Source organism: Excalfactoria chinensis, chromosome 3 (genome assembly GCF_039878825.1).
Source record: "Excalfactoria chinensis isolate bCotChi1 chromosome 3, bCotChi1.hap2, whole genome shotgun sequence".
Lineage (NCBI taxonomy): Eukaryota > Metazoa > Chordata > Aves > Galliformes > Phasianidae > Excalfactoria > Excalfactoria chinensis.
In genome coordinates, this window is record NC_092827.1 from 14,437,940 (window position 1) to 14,452,035 (window position 14,096).

Here is a 14,096-nt window from a genome sequence, read left to right on the forward strand (position 1 = left end):
ACACTTATTCCTACAGTGGGTGTATTGACTTCACTAAGACTGCATGTGGAATTGTAGATGTTTCCTACTGTAGCATGCTTGATACTGCAGGTAGGTAAAGAAAATTCTGGAGGCTGGCTGATGAAGTCAGCTCTTCTTCTCTGCTATTTTCCATGCAGAAACAATAACTTCAGGCACCTGAAGAATGTTAAGAGTTCCTATGGCTCACAAATGTAGCTGTATTTTATAAAGTAAGTCTACTGCAGGAGAACAAGTCAATTTTTATATGTTTCAAGCTTGCAATAGGCATCAAGATAATCCAGTTTGACCTTTGTTATACTTGCCCTCCTTTCCTGACTTCTCTGAATTTTTTTCCTGAATTAGTTTCTGCTTCAAATCTATGTGTTGAGGCTGAGTGAGGTTATTAGATAAATGCCTGTGGCCTGAGAAGCCTGAGGGGTGGCTGTAATGAGAAGATTTCTCCCAGCTGGTCCAAAATGTTCAAATTACTCACCTGAGTGCTGAAAGAGAGCCAAGATGGTTTCTTTTGAGGTCTGTTGGCTTCATGGAAAGTTGAGAATAAGGAATAGTGCTATCAAGTGTTGAGTTTCAGGTCTATAGTGCTAACTCTAGAGGAGCTCCAAGGTACTTTGCTTCTCCTTCAAGGAAAAAAAAAAGCTATATTACCTGATGGGGTGTTTCATCTGGGAAACTGGTAGGAAACATGGCTAGAAAATAACCAGCAAAGGTGAAATGGGAAGACAGAATAGTAGGGTAAGAGCAATTAGCTTTGCTACTGTAGGGAGGTAATTTAATTAGATGATTTGGGGAAAAAAATTAGGTTGTTTTTTCTTCTTTAGGAAGTGTTAACTCTGGACTACTAAGAGGGAATAATAGCAAGAAGACAAAGCAAAGATACTCAGTAATGGGTAAGTGTATCATTCTCTGTGGTGAATGATTTCAAGGCAGGCTGTCAACACAGGAATGAGAAGGCAAATTTAAAAAAGATATAGCATTGTTTCCAGTTTTATTCTTGCTTGAATTACAAGTGGCTGCAGGTTGTGGGTTTAGTTTGCCCTATTAAAAAATCTACGTTTGATATCTGGATCAAGACCTGATCACAGTGGTATTTATGCTTCGCAGAAGGAAAGAGATTAGACCCAGATCACTGATCACTAGTTTGCCAGAGAGAAAATCCAGGTGTGTTTACTTTATTCCTTAATTTGTTAATCTTTACCTATTTCTTCCAAATAACCCACCCCTAAAGCACAGACATGAGAACATTTAGGTGCTCCAGACTGAAGTTTTCTGAGTCATCCTCTGTGGGACAGCAGTTGCTTTGTAGGGCCAACAGGCTTGCTTCACAGCTGGCCCCAGGCCCCTGTATGCAACGGAGTGTTCTCTGTTGAAATTGTCAGGTCAGTGGGCAGAATGGTCAGAGAGAAATGCTGTGTGTTGTCAATGGGCCACTGAGCCACAGGTTTTGTGAGACATTTAATTTGATTTATTTTTTTCTCTCTAGGAAATCTCTTTGATTCCACCTGTCATTTCTGTTGTGACTGCCACGTTCAGAAGCATTATATGAGAGTAGCTCCAACAAACTTCTGATGCTAAGAATGGTAGGTGACTTAATGGGAGCTCTATTTTTTGCTTTAAGGATTGTGTCTCCTTACTTCCTATAATGAACGCTCAGGGATGGGGTTTCCTCCAAATTAGAACAGTGGCTGTTGTGGGGCTGACATGGGAGCTTGCTTGGAGAGCAGAACAGCAGTGCCTCTGTGGAAAGGACTGGGAATTATGGAGAACTGGGAATGAAATACTACAGCTACATAGACCTGTGCTTTCTTCCTTTCTTGCAGAGCTCCTTTGTGAAGTTGAGGTGATGGAAGATTACCAAGATACTCTGTACTTGCACTGTAAATAACCACTTTCTTCTACTGGCGGGACTGCACTAGTTTATTTAATTCATGTAAAAATAGGGATAGAATAGTGTAATAAACAACAATGGTATAATAGTACAATAAACAATAGTAGTCTTACCACAAATACTTTTAACCTTCTCTAAACACTCTGAATCAGTGTCATTATGGTAGTTATGGGAAGCTCATTGTTAACGTTATCTAATTGCAAAGAATGCAGAAGTACTCATTTGAGCAGAGACCAAAGTACTCTGCAATTTCTTTAATAAAAGAGAAGGAATGGTCTGTTTACAGGGGAAGCTCTTGGTGCCATACCCATTCCTGCATTGATTTACTCTGTGACATTCTCTAGTGGTTGAGGTGAGGATTTTGGAACATAGATGAAGTGTTTATGTCCGTGTTTTGCCTTTGAATAAAAATGGCTTGATTTTCAGAGTGTCTCAGTACCTCCTAATTCCAGTGCAAATCATCATTGCTTGAAACCAAAGTGAATCTGGCGTCTGGAACAGTAATTGCACTTCATCTCACTCACTGCAACTGATGTTATTGGTGTTCTCTGGGTTTGCTGAGCAGAATTTCACTATTGGCTGAGCTCCTTAGGCTTATATTTTCAAAGACAGCTATAGGGAATTAATGTTCAAATCAGGATGTTGTTAGGTTATTCCCTTGGATTCCTTTTGGGGGGAAGGGGGGGAAGAAAAAAGTGCCTGGGTTTGCTGACACTGACCATTTAAATAGACAGTGGAATTTGGTTCTGCCATGCATGAAATCTTTATTGGGCCTTGTTCAGAACCTAGAGCTAAAACATTCACAGAGTAGTGATCTCATATTAATGATGGTAGTGTAGCTGTGATGTGATTTAATAAGAAGAAACATAGCCTTACTACTGTAACTTGTAATTCTAGTGCATTTCCTCCCTACACTGGAAGGAAGTATTTTCCATTACCTTTCATGTTTCTCTTCCAAGGGAATAAAATTTCTTATTTTTCCAGAACTAGGAGCATCCTTATTCTTCAAACAAGTTATCAGTTTGTAGAACTCTTTTAAAATGTACTAGTTGGCTGGGGAAGAACAAAAGGCCTCAACACAGGGCTGGTGTGGTGGGGGATGAACTGAATCATCATCATACGAGTCAGGTGAGGGTTGCTGCTGCTCAGTCGGTATCATGAGGAGGGATGCAAAAACAGGAATTGTGTTTCTTTGCAAACTGTCTGTGGGTATTTAAATTCCCATACTTCACTTAAATGGAAAACAACATTTTCCCCCATTGCAATGTGGTCTCATATTCAAGGCTGGAGTTTGATGCTCAGCTGGGAAAAGTGTGTCCTGCATTTATGGCTGTGTGGAAGTGTACGTTACAAGCTGGTGTTACAGAGCAGTTCGTGCAGGGTAACTCATCACCCAGCTGCCCGTTTGTATGCTTGTGCCACATGGTTATGAGAGGTAATTCAAGGTAGCTGACTTTCTAGGAGAGAAGGCAGCCCTTGGATTTTTTATCTCTAGAAGAAAAGGTTTCTTTGCATTTCTTTAAATATAATTTGTGCTTTTTACAGTGTGAATAACATTCTTTAATATCTATATTTAGTGTGGCAACTACAATAAATCTGACTCTGAAACATAAGCCCAGAGAGCGTCTGTTTCTTTTTGTTGGAAAGCCTAACTGTGATAGTTCTGTTTCTTTCATAGGATATTTTTCAGCTTTCTTTGCAAAACTTTTTGTTTCCTATGAAGGGTTTTGTCTGTGTTTGCATCTTTCACTGGAGCTTGTACAAACTTGGAAATACTTTCACAATATGCCAGCAGTCACTTTCCTTTCAATTCCGTCCATTTCTAGAAGAAAGAAAGTTGGCATGCTGTGGAGCTTGAATACAGTATGTTTCCTCTTGTCATACTGTTCCAGCAGTCAGGCAAAGATCACACATTTTTTTTTATTTCCCTCCTCAGATGGCTATAAAACATTTTACATTAGAAGTTTTCAGGTAACTATCGCTGAACCAACACACAAGTGGCATGATTTATCACAATGAACAGAACTGGCTCAAAAATATTCATGAGTTGGTGAACATTCAGAGCTCGATCTAAAATTGTTTCATATGAGGGGAAAAAAAAAAAAAAAAGAGAGCATTTAATAGAAGCTTCAGGCTTTAATCTCTCTCGGCTTTACAGACATGCTAGCATATGGATTCACATGTGTCTGCCATGTGGTAGAGTTTGTACTTCTCAGAATCCAAAGCAAATAACATTTTAAGCTTTCTTTTTTAGGGGAGAAAAGGGAGAAAACATACTAATAACTCCTACAACTGAAGAGAAAAAAGCTCAGACTACTTGATCTATGTAAATAGAGAATATTATCAAGAGTCACAGCCTGGAATGTTCAAATATGTAAAGACTCCTACATACTGCTGCCAAAAAAAGAGAGGTGAGGCCAGGTGATGCTTGCATGTGAAGTCTTTGGGGCAGGAGATCTAGAAACAGAGGGTGAATGTTGAGAGAAAGCAGACTGTTCTATTGAGCAGGAGAAGACAGGTGCCTGTAAGGGCCCATTGCTTGGCCCAGGAAGGCATGCTGCACAAGCTGGGAGTGTGGCTGTAGCCCCGTGCAGAAGTATCCTAACCATCCTTCCAGGGACTGCACGGGGTGCACTCCATTAAGTTAGGACTGAGGGTAAATGGCAAATCCCCATCTGGTACATACATAAATATAGCAGCCAGCTCAGAGCAGGTGGACTCTTTGGCTTTCCGGTGGGATGAGCCTGATGAGTCTGATTGCAGGATTGGTTGTCCATTATTAAGAGTTTACTTAGAGCTATGTTCTGTAATGCTCTATTATTTAACAGTTCTTTGTATATAGCAGAAGGAGGAGAAAAAAAAAAAAAAAGACAAACTACAGTATATTCTTACAACACTTTACATGCAGAAAATGCATCTCATTTGATTTCTCCGTCATTTAAACAAACAAACAAAAAAACCAATATAAGACCCAGACAATATATTTTTTCCAACAAATTAATCTTAGGGATACTTCAAAAATTGTAACATCCAAGGTGTTCTTATATAGATAGAAGAAATGTTATTAAAAATAAGCCAGGTTCTGAGCAATGGTATAATTCTCGTTAGCACCAGAGGTAAATGGCATTTGCTAGTTGCAGGACAAAACTTTCTATCAAAGAAAAGATTCAGAAATTTCTAATCAAACCCACAGTAAGGTACCATCCTCCACCTTCCTCATTGATGACAAAAGCTTGTTAGCTGTTAGGAGGAAGAGAGGAGGTATATTTACACCAACAGTGATGGTAGGCACACTGGCCTGATTAGGTGACCACCCCTCCTGTCCGCTCTGATTGCATGACAGCTGCCTGTAGTTGGCCACACACTTCTAGGTATAGATAGATGCATTCTCGTTGTGAGACCCTGCAGACAGCTGCATTCTTCCAGTCGGGTGCTATAGTCAGCTCGCTTTCAGTGGCTTATATTGTAATCAGCCACATTCTTATATTAATATGTTATAGCCCTTCCTCCTTGGGCTGTATGTTGTTACCCTGTCAAAGTCACTTGCTGTAGTCAATCAGGCAGACACAGCCTGATAGGTGTATGGAAGAGATAGAAGTTTTTACTGTGAGGGAAGCACATATGCTGTGGGTCACTGTAGCACTGTGACCTCATGCTATTACCAGACCTCTGTCCTTTAAACTATAATATGGAGTCAGATGGCATAGCCATATGCTGGCTTCCACACGTTTTTCAGTGAAGTCACTTCACTAGCAAGGACTGTGCTGTCAGTTCCCAATGGCCTCTTCTCCATCCACTGAGCTGGAGTGTCACACTTTATTTGGCGTCTGTCCCTAAGGTATGGCTCCTTTATTCACCTACATGCTGAGGGCTCTGTAGATTTTGCCTAATGATCAGCTTTTAAAGTTTCTCAGGACTTTTACATTAATACACTTCCCCTCTATCCTTCACCTCATTTCCCAAATCTTATTTTAATTACAGAAACTGTCACTGAGAGGAGAAAATGGAAAATTGCTTATTCCAGGGAAAGGAGTGAACAGCTACGAACTTCACTGGCCTCTAGATTTTAACGAGCCTATTAGTATGTGGAAATGCCTAGCTCTGAGTGTGCAGGCTGCTGACAAGCAGGAATCATTTGTTACGTTGTCGTGCTTTATATAACAATGCATTGCCTATGAAAAGCTAAGAGTTTTGGAATAAAGCAGTCCTTCCTTTTCCCTGCCCCTTTCCTTTCCCTTCTTTTTTTCTTCTCCTTTCCTCATGGGTTTATCAATTTGTGGCATATTGTCTTTCGGACTGCAAGATGTCGGTTTCATCCTGCATGTCCCCATAGCACCTCAACTATTCTAGAACTCACAAAAGCCAAATGTCTGTCAGGGGCAGCAATTAAATCTCAAGATATGTCAGATATTGTCTGGCATACTGACTGTCCTTGCACTGGTCTAATATGAGGGCAAGAAGAATACAAGAGAATTGCTAGAAATAACATTGGTTTATTTCTGTGTTTCCAATTCACCTCCCACTGATATGATCAGCTATTATTGTTTAGTCAACCACTGCTATTTTCATTCATGTTGTACTTGGGCAATCACGTTTCTTTGAGATGTCAGTAACAGTAAATTGTGGGACTTCAGCCGTTCTTTTCTGCAGACAATACAGTGCACCACAAGGAGCTCTCTCTGCTTACTCTTTTGTTTTATATGCAAAAAGAAACTAGCCTATATTCTGTTACCTGTTCAGCATCAGGTAAATCTTTATACTATATAAATTATCATGCATAAAGATTACCAAGTATAACACAATAACATAAACCATATATAACAATTACTGCAACTAAAAGATGATACTTCTTCAAATCAGTAATATGTCTTTGTGTAGTCATTTGATATCACCTCCGAGTGAGTCGAAGTGTCACCTTTGGGACACTATGCCAGAGAAGCTGTCTTTTCTACATAAATAACAAGACAAGGCCATTATCATGTATGATCATTAAAGGCCCCCAAAGTATTTCTTATGGGAGTAGAGGTGAAGTGCCTGGATTCGCTCCAAATTCCTGTACAAGTAATTTTAATCTACTTCCTCTAACTCCTTCTATGGCTTTGCTAACATCTTTTATTATTGCATGAATTTTCTGAAGCTGCTGGTTAGGAGTTGTTAAACTGTTACGTATGTAAATAAAGCAGAGCCACGCATGGTGCATTTTTAGAGAACCTGAAGTTATGCTGAAGTTGAAAGGTTTCATCTAATTGTAAACTCACTGTCATAAAGTAACTTAGACAAAATCCCCTCTTATTTACATACAGTCTGGCTTCACTGCGTTTACTGTAGTTACATGTGGTGTAAATTGGAGCAGAATCTAGTTCATTATTTCTAATTCTGTTCTGGCTGGACAAACAGACGATGCACCCAGACAAAATTATCATTACATATAAAAGAAGTGCTTTACATATTTTCAACGTATCATTAAGATGCTTATTTGAGCTGCAGTCTAGGAGCATCTCAGAACACAACCCCAATGACATTGCAGCTGTTGTGCTTGGGCATTAAAAAGGCAGTCTTTCCTTCTATTGTAATCATTTAAAAATTACCAGTCATGTGTGGACTCTAGGAGCCTGACCCTCAACCCCTTATGAGCCAGGATAGGAGTCAGGGCACGTCTTTCCATTGGAGCATGCATGCTTTGAATCTCTGCATGGATTTTGAGAGCCTGGCCACTGACATGAGGTAGTGGACTGCTTACTGAAATAATTCTAACCAGTTAATATTTAAGGGTTACTCTCATAGTAGCAAGCATCGCCTAGATCTGTTAATGGGCTTTTTAGAGTGCTTCTGTTAGTGCAAGGTTGGAATTCCTTTTCTCAAGTGGAATGAGGTAACTCTTTGGTGCTGGGACAACCATCTGTACAGCCTTCTCTGCCACAGAAGCCATTTGACTCTACAGAAATAGTGCAATGTTAATCTGTGATTCACTACAATGTGTGTGTCTGCATTGGAGGGGTAACATCCCTCTTCCTGCAAACAGCAGTGTTGTATGAATGTAATCTTATCTGATGTTAAGTTCCAAGCAGCATTCCCTCTTGCCACGTGCTGTATCTATTAAGCATTGGCTCCTTCCACAAATTTTTCAGAGCTATTTTTGTCTCAGAGGGGGGTCCCATTCTGATATTGCTGCGTGTATTGCACAACTGTTGAACATGACTGAGGGCTGTGCTGCTTGTCATGATTTGACCTGGTTTCCGTGACAAGAGGGCAAAGGGACCCATGGATCCACGCCCTGGAAAGAGGGGGGTGAGAGGAAAGAGAAAAGATAGGGAGATGAGCCTAGATATAAAAAACAGCAGCTAAAGAAAAAAAGAAACAACTTAGTTTACTAAATACAGTAGTGGAATGTGAGATAATACATTATAATACAATGTGATTGAAATTGAGGCTGATAAATAAAATGCAAAAGAGAGTTTCTGAAACTTTTTAGAGTTCTTACTCTAAGGCGATAGACGAAGGGGCCAGGTAGCAAACATGGAACTCTCATGACTCTTGGTCCATTTTATCTTTCCCTCCAGATGGAAAATAGAAAAATGAAGTCTTCTGAGAGTTGTAGTCCATTCTTTTCTGAGACCAAAAGCCTGGAGCTCATGAAGTATATAGTCAGTCTAAGGGATTGCAGCATTAACTCTTTAACTCCCAGTGCACAGCATGATGTCATGATGTGGGATACTGATGAAAAACCATGAAACCATGACACTGCTTCTGGCTGCAGTCAGGCCCAAGAAACATCCTTCAGTTCCACATGTGAGCTTCTGCTAAAGGACGTGGTATGAACGTTGCTAAATTATCAGATTTCATTGGTTTTTATTCTAGCTCACACTGTTTTCACTGGAATATGTTGAGCAGGCCTGTATAACTATGTTCCCATTACAGTTGAAAAGCATGTTAGAGGAAGGCTCTTCACATAATCAGGATGTGAGTTCTTGCATCATTTCACATCAGATGGTAGAACTGTAGCGAAAGATCAATCACAATAGGCAGCAGATTCCCAGGCTTATGCAGTTTGTCTCTTACCATGTTGCCATCTATCACAATATCACCTAAAATTCAGGTTTGAAGTGACCCTAGTAAGTCATTCTGTACAATCTCTGCTTCAAAGTATTCTTTGCCACTTACTGCAGCACTGTGGATGTGAAATAGTTTCAGCATTTTCATTGGTCAGGTTTTGTTTAGTGTTTGTGGCAGTGGCTTAGTTTGCTTACAGGAATTAGTGGTCTTTAAAAGAGCCACAGCAAATAGATACACAACATCTCTACAAATGACTGAATGTCCAGAGGACTGACTGCATATAAACTTGTGCACAAAAGCCTACCAGTAATGTGGAAAAAGTATCTGGAATTATTCTAGGACTAGTTTTTCATAATTATAAGAGAAATTTTAGGAAATGAATATCAGTACATACAAAATAATTCTCTTTCTAACTTGTCTTAATGCAGCTGGATTGTCTTCTGAGATGCTCATCTGTCTGGATGAATTATTTCAGTTTTGTCTCAAATATACACTGCATTTGATGAGGGAGAGAAAGTAATCTTCACAGTGGGAACAAAAATGTAAGCTTTGTGAAGAAAAACTTGAACAAGTGTGTTATTGTAAGGAAAAGTGACCTTACAGTTTCTCAGTTTGTCATGGATATAAGGTTTATTAAACATCATAGAAAAATGCTTTAAGTCCACAGACATTTCATTTGTCAGTATGAACGCAATGCTGAGCTAATTGGTTGAAGAATTTCTATTCACATCTTTCATATGCACAACATATTTCCTCTTTCCTTTATTCTTTGTCAGTTTTCAATTGAGACAGTGCCTGTAGGATCTCTCTTGGATTGCCAGAGAACACTGGAAAACAGATGAGTTTGCTGCATAGAGGTATAAGACCAGGCTGATTGCTTTAATTCTGTCATTTTGACTTGTACTGGCAGAGTGATTCAGAGACAAATTAATGAATTGAGGGATCTAATAGCACCCTGTGGTTTTGGGCAATGCAAGAAGGACTATTAGCATTCAAAGGAAGGCTATGAAGGTGGGGAAGGGTCTGGTCTGCGTGAGGTGCAGCTGAGGCCCCTGGGTTTGCACAAGGCAGAGCAGAGGAGCTGAGGGGAGGCCTCATGGCGGCTGCAGCTCCTCACAGGGAGTGCAGAGCAGCACTGAGCTCTGCTCTCTCCCAACAACAGGGCCTGAGGGAATGGCATGGAGCTGTGTCAGGGGAGGGTTGGGACAGGGTCTGCAGGGCAGTGGGCATGGCCCTGACAATACTGAGACACTGCTCTCAGACACAGAGTTTGGGTGCTCCTGTATGGTGCTGAGAGTTGGACTCAGTGATCCTTATGCATCCCTTGCAACTCGAGATATTCCACAATTCTGTGTCTGTGATTCACCTTTTTACTGTTTTGGGGTAAAGTGCATTGAAATCTGCAGGGAAATGCCATCTGAGAACAAAATGTTATCTTGATATTAAAAATCCTTGAAACCTTTAGTAATAAGAAGTAATGTGATGTTTTAATTGTGAGCTGAAGTCCTTAAAATTTAGTGTGTTTGAGTCTGATAGCATTCATCTTGAATTAGATCTTCAGTCTGGACTATGTAGTGCATATGACTTTGTAACATGCCAGAGAATAATATGTTTCCCAGAGAGTGACCAGCATGGCACATGTAATATACCTGACGTTAATGGTTTCTGAGCTCTATTATGCCTCATCTTCAACAGTAGTAATTTCTTCCAGACAGCCAACCACTCTCTGTTTTTTGGTACTTTTTTTCCCCATTTTTTTTTTTTAAAATTTTTATTTTATCTCTTTTTCCCCTACAGATAACAATATTATGTTCTGCACACAGCTGGAATCTCACTGGTACTGAGAGGCCATACATTATAGCCATACTGGACTTGAAAGAGTTTCCCCCATTTCAGTTTCAAGGATCACGCTGTTCTGTACAAATTTAGTCTTCTCTCATTTTATCTTTGGGAATGAAAAGGAAAAAAAAAAAATGAGCCTGAGACAATTACTAGAAGTTTTCATACCAAAGGAAAGCAGCTTATTTGTTAAAGTAATGATGCTTCCTTCTTTTGGACTTCTTTCATGGGAAAATACTGTCTGAAGCAAGCTGAAACAAGTATGAAGCAGAGGTCCGTATCACTCGTTATCTGGGCTCTGTGTAAACTGTGATGTTCACTTGTGATGTGATGGAGGTTGAACTACACTGTTGCTAATAGAACACAAGCCTTGTTAGGAGCAGCTGAGGGAACAATTTAGTCTGTAGAAAAGAAGGCTCAAGGGAAACTTTATTGCTTTATTTCAATAAAATGATTTATTTCAATGACCTGAAAGGACACTGTGGCAAGGTGGGGTTGGCTTCTTCTCCAAGATAATTAGTGTCAAGACAGGAGGTAATGGCCCTAAGTTGTGCCAGGAGAGGTTCCGTTCAGATATTAGGAAAAAATTCCTCTCAGAAAGAGTAGTGAGGCAGTGGCACGGTTTGCCCAGGGAGGTGGTGGAGTCACCGACCCTGGAGGCATTCAAGAAATATGGAGATGTGGCACTGAGTGACATGGTTTAGAGGGATCGTGGGCATAGGTTAATGGTTGGACTAGATGGTCTTAGTGATCTTTCTTACCTCAATGATTCTATGATTCTAATGGGGAAAAAAAGAGGTGGCTGGGTACACTGACCCTCTCCTGGGGAAATCCTCATGTGATTCCTTCCCTAACAGCAAAGGTGGCTATTGCTACTTCCAGGAAGCTCCTTAGTTTTTGGTGGCCTAACCTAAATATAGGTCTCTTTGGAGACAACAGAAGGCTTTATTCTGTGACTAAAAATGATTTCCATGTGCAAGTAATATCTGACCAAGAATACATACGTTCAAAGGTATGTATCTGATATGCCTGCTTACTGATTTAAAGTCAAATTCTGCAACCTTATTTCAGTGTAAACCAATTCTCTCCAGAGACTGAGGACAGAGTTCATTCCTAGCACCAACGAGATCTACCACAAACCATATAATTCCAGTATATGTATGATGTATGACTTGTAACCTTGTTCTCTGTAGAGTAAATGGTTTGTACATCTCTTATGGAGACACAATAAAGAATTCCAGCACTTCATTCTAATTAAATTGCCCCCCTGCATTTACAAACAACTGAGTTTCCCTTGCCCACTTTTGTATAAACAATAATTACAGTATAAATAACCATGAATAGTTTGTAGACTGAATCTGTGGTGGGATGAGTGAAAGGTCAGGAAGAGTTTAAGAGAAAGCATTGTCCAAATAAGAGAAAGAATAACTAGCACAAAAGTTGTTACGTTTTTAAAACCTTGTTCTGCATTGTTGTAAACTACCTTTCTCTAACAAAGGGATTAATATGCGAATTCCAAAGATGAACTGTGAATTTAGTAGTTTTCCAGTTAGGAACTATTTTTTGAAATGCCATTCTGTGAAGATTTTTTTTTTTTTTTAAATTAAAATTGCTCTAAAATTTTTTGAAACCCAAATTCTGAGTAGTTCTCATTCTAAACATTTGTCTGGTGTATTAGGAATGTCTTGGATTTTAGTAGTTCATTCTTTTTTTGTGAATGATGTTTGAAGTAGTATCACCATTCTTTCTACAATTCAAATGCTGAGGTCAGGGGCTTTTTGGTAGTAAAATATCATTCTGGAAGTAATTTATCTATTTTAAAATAACATTTTATTTTTTAAGGGGGCAAGTACACGAAGGACAAAAATGGCATGAAATATATTTCTGATTTCTGCAACATCTACAGACAATACAGAATCATTTGTCATTTCAGTTCTGTAGTTTCCTATTTTCTTAAGGCAAAATTTTCATCATAGTTGAAAAAACAGCTGATTTATAAGAATAACTGCTTTAATGTTTCCAACTGTGCTTCCCAAGTAGATTTTAAAATTCTCTCTTCTGCCTTTTTCCTTCAGTTGAGGTAATAGATAGGAAAGAGGGTGGAGATTATTTCTACATTGCTATTAATTTAAAGCTGGGAATCCACATTAGGACAAGTTTAGTTCTGTCCACACTAAAAAGTGTTATACGTGCTGTGCCTGGATGTGTGAAACAGATTATTGTACAAAGACTGGACACTACTCAGAAGGAAACCAGAAATGGATACAAAAACTTTTGTCCTTTGCAATGCCCACATTTAATTACAAAGAGTTTATTGAAAAATACAATATAAACTAAGTAATATCTGTAAAACACAAGACTTTAATAATATTTCAATTTTTATGTATACATTTTGTTGACAGCTAGAAGAATCCCACATGGGATACTGAGTGTCAGTGCTTATATCTGATCGAAGTAATTCTACCTGTCCTTAAACCCTGGCTTGCTATTATATCTCAAAGCACATTTTAATTTTACGTGCAACATACCTGCCTGCTCCTTCCGTCTAAATATATTGTTAGTGTGCATTACAGCCTTGTCTTCATTCAAAAAAATATAGCTCTTTGAGAAGAGGAGAGAGAAGAGCTCTTTGAGAGGCCTCAGTTCTTCTCAGGTGCTCCACTTCCCACTTAACCAGCTTGGGAATACCTCCTATGCTACGCTCAGGAGCCATCCCTGGGAACAGCTGTCCCCTCATGAATCATTCACAGAGGTGAGCTGTGATGATGAATGATCAGCTGTGAACAGTGAATAACATTATGAGAAAATAAACACATTTCCTTCTAATTTCATCTTTTCCCCCAGAGGTGGGTCAAGGTCCCATGTGTCTACATGGCAGAATAACTTCGGTGATCTTGAAGTCCTGGCTATTGCTTTCAGAAGAACCCACAGGTCTCCTCAGGGTGTTTCGTGACAGAGTGAAAAGGAGAAACATCAGTGTTGATGCGGTAGGATGTTAGGCACAGACCAGGAGATAGGAACATTTATTGATGCCTTTAACTTTTGTTGTTTCCCCAGATTTTGGAAAGTTCACGAAAAATTGAGTGACTATTTTCTGGCTGCCTGGGAAATGCCAAGTCACATGTTATTGTTTCTGCTCTTTGACTGGCTGCCTTCTATAGCTAATCAACACAGTGTCATTTTGAAATCCACATCTGGGAACTCTTTGAGCTAAATATGCACTTTTCATAAGCTCTGGCAACTGTAAAGCTCCAAATGCTTGAATATTCAAGGAAAATAAACACACATGCTAAGAACG

General features: G+C 39.5%; 1 long non-coding RNA gene across 2 annotated transcripts; it reads left to right on the forward strand.

Moving 5' to 3' along the window:
- Positions 1-500: 500 nt before the first annotated feature.
- On the forward strand, positions 501-2,315 carry LOC140250518 (uncharacterized). Of its 2 annotated transcripts, none has more exons than XR_011903196.1 (4): positions 501-624; positions 840-908; positions 1,502-1,598; positions 1,839-2,315. It is a non-coding gene; the product is annotated as an uncharacterized lncRNA (long non-coding RNA). The 2 variants fall into 2 exon arrangements; XR_011903195.1 differs by having other exon boundaries at positions 546-753.
- The last annotated feature ends 11,781 nt before the right edge of the window (positions 2,316-14,096 follow it).